The following is a 6,000-nucleotide window of genomic DNA, read 5'->3' as shown; positions in this document are numbered from 1 at the left end:
AGAAGAGCTGGGGGTAGCGGGGAGCTGGGAGCTGGGCCACTGCCTTAACTATAGGCCGGGAGACAGTTGGTTGGCTGTGCTGTCCAGCGACCATCTTTTCATTAGGCGTATATAATAAAAGTGCACAGGACCGGGGCAGGGGAAGAAAGGCCTACCGGATATATATATAATAAAAGTGCACAGGACCATGGCAGGGGAAGAAATGCCTACCGGATATATATAATGAAAGTGCACAGGACCGGGGCAGGGGAAGAAAGGCCTACCGGATATATATAATAAAAGTGCACAGGACCGGGGCAGGGGAAGAAAGGCCTACCAGATATATATATTGAAAGTGCACAGGACTGGGGCTGGGGAAGCAAGGCCTACCGGATATATATAATGAAAGTGCACAGGACTGGGGCAGGGGAAGAAAGGCCTACTGGATATATATAATAAAAGTGCACAGGACCGGGGCAGGGGAAGAAAGGCCTACCAGATATATATAATAAAAGTGCACAGGACCGGGGCAGGGGAAGAAAGGCCTACCGGATATATATAATAAAAGTGCACAGGACCGGGGCAGGGGAAGAAAGGCCTACCGGATATATATAATAAAAGTGCACAGGACCGGGGCAGGGGAAGAAAGGCCTACCGGATATATATAATAAAAGTGCACAGGACCGGGGCAGGGGAAGAAAGGCCTACCGGATATATATAATAAAAGTGCACAGGACCGGGGCAGGGGAAGAAAGGCCTACCGGATATATATAATAAAAGTGCACAGGACCGGGGCAGGGGAAGAAAGGCCTACCGGATATATATAATAAAAGTGCACAGGACCGGGGCAGGGGAAGAAAGGCCTACCGGATATATATAATAAAAGTGCACAGGACCGGGGCAGGGGAAGAAAGGCCTACCGGATATATATAATAAAAGTGCACAGGACCGGGGCAGGGGAAGAAAGGCCTACCGGATATATATAATAAAAGTGCACAGGACCGGGGCAGGGGAAGAAAGGCCTACCGGATATATATAATAAAAGTGCACAGGACCGGGGCAGGGGAAGAAAGGCCTACCGGATATATATAATAAAAGTGCACAGGACCGGGGCAGGGGAAGAAATGCCTACCGGATATATATAATAAAAGTGCACAGGACCGGGCAGGGGAAGAAAGGCCTCCCGGATATATATAATAAAAGTGCACAGGACCGGGGCAGGGGAAGAAAGGCCTCCCGGATATATATAATAAAAGTGCACAGGACCGGGGCAGGGGAAGAAAGGCCTACAGGATATATATAATAAAAGTGCACAGGACCGGGGCAGGGGAAGAAAGGCCTACAGGATATATATAATAAAAGTGCACAGGACCGGGGCAGGGGAAGAAAGGCCTACAGGATATATATAATAAAAGTGCACAGGACCGGGGCAGGGGAAGAAAGGCCTACAGGATATATATAATAAAAGTGCACAGGACCGGGGCAGGGGAAGAAAGGCCTACAGGATATATATAATAAAAGTGCACAGGACCGGGGCAGGGGAAGAAAGGCCTACCGGATATATATAATAAAAGTGCACAGGACCGGGGCAGGGGAAGAAAGGCCTACCGGATATATATAATAAAAGTGCACAGGACCGGGGCAGGGGAAGAAAGGCCTACCGGATATATATAATAAAAGTGCACAGGACCGGGGCAGGGGAAGAAAGGCCTACAGGATATATATAATAAAAGTGCACAGGACCGGGGCAGGGGAAGAAAGGCCTACCGGATATATATAATAAAAGTGCACAGGACCAGGGCAGGGGAAGAAAGGCCTACCGGATATATATAATAAAAGTGCACAGGACCGGGGCAGGGGAAGAAAGGCCTACAGGATATATATAATAAAAGTGCACAGGACCGGGGCAGGGGAAGAAAGGCCTACAGGATATATATAATAAAAGTGCACAGGACCGGGGCAGGGGAAGAAAGGCCTACCGGATATATATAATAAAAGTGCACAGGACCGGGGCAGGGGAAGAAAGGCCTACAGGATATATATAATAAAAGTGCACAGGACCGGGGCAGGGGAAGAAAGGCCTACCGGATATATATAATAAAAGTGCACAGGACCAGGGCAGGGGAAGAAAGGCCTACCGGATATATATAATAAAAGTGCACAGGACCGGGGCAGGGGAAGAAAGGCCTACCGGATATATATAATAAAAGTGCACAGGACCGGGGCAGGGGAAGAAAGGCCTACCGGATATATATAATGAAAGTGCACAGGACCGGGGCAGGGGAAGAAAGGCCTACCGGATATATATAATGAAAGTGCACAGGACCGGGGCAGGGGAAGAAAGGCCTACCGGATATATATAATAAAAGTGCACAGGACCGGGGCAGGGGAAGAAAGGCCTACAGGATATATATAATAAAAGTGCACAGGACCGGGGCAGGGGAAGAAAGGCCTACCGGATATATATAATAAAAGTGCACAGGACCGGGGCAGGGGAAGAAAGGCCTACTGGATATATATAATAAAAGTGCACAGGACCAGGGCAGGGGAAGAAAGGCCTACCGGATATATATAATAAAAGTGCACAGGACCGGGGCAGGGGAAGAAAGGCCTACCGGATATATATAATAAAAGTGCACAGGACCGGGGCAGGGGAAGAAAGGCCTACTGGATATATATAATAAAAGTGCACAGGACCGGGGCAGGGGAAGAAAGGCCTACTGGATATATATAATAAAAGTGCACAGGACCGGGGCAGGGGAAGAAAGGCCTACCGGATATATATAATAAAAGTGCACAGGACCGGGGCAGGGGAAGAAAGGCCTACCGGATATATATAATGAAAGTGCACAGGACCGGGGCAGGGGAAGAAAGGCCTACTGGATATATATAATAAAAGTGCACAGGACCGGGGCAGGGGAAGAAAGGCCTACCGGATATATATAATAAAAGTGCACAGGACCGGGGCAGGGGAAGAAAGGCCTACTGGATATATATAATAAAAGTGCACAGGACCGGGGCAGGGGAAGAAAGGCCTACCGGATATATATAATAAAAGTGCACAGGACCGGGGCAGGGGAAGAAAGGCCTACAGGATATATATAATAAAAGTGCACAGGACCGGGGCAGGGGAAGAAAGGCCTACCGGATATATATAATAAAAGTGCACAGGACCGGGGCAGGGGAAGAAAGGCCTACTGGATATATATAATAAAAGTGCACAGGACCGGGGCAGGGGAAGAAAGGCCTACCGGATATATATAATAAAAGTGCACAGGACCGGGGCAGGGGAAGAAAGGCCTACCGGATATATATAATAAAAGTGCACAGGACCGGGGCAGGGGAAGAGCACCCAATCGCCACTTTTTTATCTGAACCGATCACTTTTAAATCAATCGAAGGACTTACTAAGTCTAGCCAGGCAAGGTGCACAAGGGCTGCCATTAAAATGTGATAATACGGATGGGAAGGAAAAGGGGAGGGAGGGAGAGCTCTCCATAAGGTTGTTTGTGGGCCCTACAGGAATTCATTCCACGATAGCTGTTAAATGTAATGTTTACTTCCCCAAAGCAACAGAAACTAAACAAAGTTATAACCCAGGGTTCAGAATAGGAATGTCTACCTTGGTGGTCTGCTGCTGCCCTGGATACATTTCAGTAATGCTACAACATATTCCCATTAGCCTAGTACCTGTAATAGCTATTTAAAAAGCTACTGCAGAGGGGTCGTCAGCCATATAAACTGTCTTCCAGGAAATCTAGACTAATAGGCCTCCAAGTGAGAACCGTCAGACACCAACGTCCATGGACGTTAAAATTTGGTCCATCCACCCTGACCTTGATTTCAGCGTCCACAGATTTAATTTTTTTGGTCAGGTCAAATCTGAACCAATCATAGATGTCTATGTTTCACAAATTTGACAGCACAGTACAGCACAGCAGAGTACATTACAGTATAGTTCAATACAGTTCGATACAGTAGAGTACAGTAGAGCACATCAGAGTACAGTACAGTAAAGTATAGTTCAGTACAGTTCAGTAGAACACAGTAAAGTACAGTAAAATGTACTATATTGTACTGTACCCTACTGTACTGTTCTCTACTGTACTATACTCTACTGAACCAAACTTTACTGTGCTGTCCAAACTTGTGAGACATGGACCGACTAAATTTGGTCTTGTTTGGGGTGGAGCTCATTAGAATAATACCCACAATGCTTTGCAAGTGTTCCTTTTACATGTACATTTTGGACTTTTAGCAAACACTTTTATCCAGAGCAACTTACAGTCAGTGCATTCAACTAAGGTAGATAAACAACCACATATTACAGTCATAGCAAGAAAAACCTTTCTGTAACCAAAATAGAGAATGTTATTGAAGTTGAAGTGTAATGTTTTTCTGTAGAGCTGAACATGTTGAACATGATCACTACAATTGAATAACTTTGGAAAAAACTGGCATGAGCGAAATTACCCTAATTTAATTTCACATTATTGTACTCACTGGTCTATGTGTTGACAAAATGTCTACCTGTGAATCCCTGATTTATAGAGATGCTAACAAGGCCAAGCAAAGTGAGATGGTTTATTGTCTATAAACGTGAAGCTTTTACTGCAAAACGTCCGAATGAAAAGCTTGTTGAAGATGTCTCCAAGTCAATTTGTTCTCCCTTGTCAACAGACTCTGCGCATAATGACTTGCCTGTAATTGCGTAAGAATGGCCTCTCGCGTGACACTGGCAAAGAGTCAGCACTAAGATAAATATTAATTTTGTAACTCCAAGCCAAATATGGTCGAAAGTGATCTATTGTTTGCATTAGAAAGCATGCGCAACCATGCAACCATTACAACTGATGCGGAACCTTAACATTATTCCCCAATATTCCAATACCCCCTCCCCAGCTCAGATTTACAATGGATTTACAAGTCCTACAATGGTTTCTAATGGTAGGCTATAGCCCAGTCATTGCTATTGCCTACTGGCTCATTGGGAGTGCTAAAATTGCATAAACTTTGCTCTACTTTTCGGGCATTTTAATAAACACGCGTCGTCTTTGTGGAAGGTCAATCGGGCAGATAATTACCATAACTCGCTGATGTTATCTAAACTCGGGAGATCAATTCAAATGTGTGTAATTGCACTGTTAAACCGCTGGATAGAATAACTCCCTTCTCCCTGCCTTCAACCTCTTCAAAATGAATGTATTCTCTAACCAACCCCCCACTTTTTTTGACAAGGCTACGCCTGATATGTGGGCATCAAAGGGAAACCTGACAGCAGTTTTGGGATCCTGAGGCTGGCTGTGGTAACTTCTCTTAGGTGAGCAGAAATCATGATCTAAGATGGAACGACTAAATAACACAAACAAAACGTTCAATTGTCTGCAATATAGACAAGTGTACCACATCATTCCACCCACCAACCTATGAATTCATTCAATGTGTTGACCAAAAATATAGGCGCATAGAAAATTTGGAAATTGGAAGGTTAATTGAATATCACTTTTTTTGTCAAACCTTTCGGAAACAACCGGCTGACCGGTTGCAGATAGGGTAGTTTACGTCTGGGTGACGCCTGCGGAGATGCCCTTTGGCGCGGAATGGAGACATGGCTTTTTCTGCGCCTGTTGTGCATTTAAAAAGTTGATACTCTCTCCAACCACGCAGGCCTAAAAGATTTCCAAGGTGAAGCCAAAATATATTTTCCAAAAAAGCCATATATATTTATCTTATCACATGTCCACTTATTCTAAACTAATGCAGGGACGTGTGGAAATGCTACAGTGTAATGTCATGAAAAGTTCAGAGGACTCCCCTCTCCAAACGCTCTCATATAATTTAGCGCAGTCGTCTGATTAAATAAGTGATGTAAAAGTCTATTGTATAATGGAGCACAGGTTGGAGACAGGCGTCTTTATTCTGTCTGGAGGAGCCGCCAAAGATAAAGGCAGGAGACAAACGGTCTAACCTTTGAATCTTCAGAGGAAGGGTATCACCATGACGAGTTGTTCAGTCGTGCCC

This window comes from Oncorhynchus masou, chromosome 32 (assembly GCF_036934945.1).
Source record: "Oncorhynchus masou masou isolate Uvic2021 chromosome 32, UVic_Omas_1.1, whole genome shotgun sequence".
Taxonomy (NCBI): domain Eukaryota; kingdom Metazoa; phylum Chordata; class Actinopteri; order Salmoniformes; family Salmonidae; genus Oncorhynchus; species Oncorhynchus masou.
This window is presented reverse-complemented; position numbering follows the sequence as displayed.